General features: G+C 45.9%; 1 non-coding gene across 1 annotated transcript; it reads right to left on the minus strand.

The window, feature by feature from the left end:
* Positions 1 to 767: 767 nt before the first annotated feature.
* Trnat-ugu (transfer RNA threonine (anticodon UGU)) lies at positions 768 to 841 on the minus strand. The gene has a single exon. It is a non-coding gene; the product is annotated as a tRNA-Thr (tRNA).
* Between the last annotated feature and the right edge of the window lie 586 nt (positions 842 to 1,427).

Genomic DNA, 1,427 nt, shown 5'->3' on the forward strand with positions numbered 1-1,427 from the left:
AGTGTGTGAATGTTATCGAAATGTTTGTGAATCTTGAACTAAGGCGGGATGTTTAACAAAGAAATTCGCCAGACATCCAAGCAAATAGAGACGTTCTTTACATTATTTTCTCTGCCAGTTCCGGCAGTTCATTGTGTTCAGTCAAGTATTCGAAGCAAACACTTGAAAATTCACAACATCCAGAAACATATGGCCCCAGTATGCCAGTATAGATTATTTTTTAGAAGTGCATATGGGGCCTGAAGATGGCATACTCAATTGCCGAAGCTGGTAGCGAAATGATATAAAAGAACTTTTTAATTTCCACGGATGTTTGGCGAATTTCTTAGTGAAATATATGCTAGCCGACGTCCCACGTCCATACTGGATCAACAGAGAAGACTGGATGTTGTTACCAGCCCAGTATTCGCCTACTCGGATGTGGGAAACCGCCAAAAAACCAGATGCGATCTATACTGACACCTGTTGTTAATCTAATAAATGGTAATTATTTGAAACCCTCCGTTGCCGGCAGGTGCCGGACTGTGTGGCAGAGCGGTTCTAGGTGGTTCAGTACGGAACCACGTTGCTGCTACGGTCGCAGGTTCGAATCCTGCCTCGAGCATGGATGTGTGTGATGTCCTTAGGTTAGCCAGATATACGTAGTTCTAAGTTCTAGGAGGCTGATGACCTCAGATGTTAAGTCTCATAGTGCTTACAGCCATTTGAACCATTTTTTCCCAGACAGGTGTTGTTGAAGTACTTAGCTGGAGACAGCTGAAAATGTGTGCCCCGACCGGGACTCGAACCCGGGATCTCCTGCTTACATGGCAGACGCTCTATCCATCTGAGCCACCGAGGAAACAAATGAATAGTGCGACTGGTGGGACTTATCCCTTGCACGCCTCCTGTGAGACCCGCATTCCCAACTGTCCACAATCTACATACGTAATGTTCCTAATAGATATTTGCCCATCCACTCATTACTCGCACCAACTAAGGTGACGATTCCCGTAAGAGTTCGGGCAACCTGTGTGCATTCGCACAGAGGAAGGTCAATGACCGGGTAACCTTTAACTATATGTGAAGATAGTAACTGTTCTCCAAAGAACAGATACCATAGATGACCGTGCAGCCTCTCTAGAATAAATGACAATTAATTGAAACCCTCAGCTGCCCACAGGTTTTGTTGATATACCTCGATGGGGACAGGTGAAAATGGGTGCCGCGACCGGGACTCGAACCCGGCATGTCCTGCTTACATGGCAGACGCTCTATCCTTCTGAGCCACCGAGGACACAGATGAATAGCGCGGCTGCAGAGACTTACCCCTTGCACGCCTCCCGTTAGGTATATCAATATTACCTGTCGGCAGCTGAGGGTTTCAATTAATTATGATTTATTCTAGAGTAGCTGCATGATCATCAATGGTATCTGTTCTTTCGAGA

This window comes from Schistocerca cancellata, chromosome 3, assembly GCF_023864275.1.
Source record: "Schistocerca cancellata isolate TAMUIC-IGC-003103 chromosome 3, iqSchCanc2.1, whole genome shotgun sequence".
Lineage (NCBI taxonomy): Eukaryota > Metazoa > Arthropoda > Insecta > Orthoptera > Acrididae > Schistocerca > Schistocerca cancellata.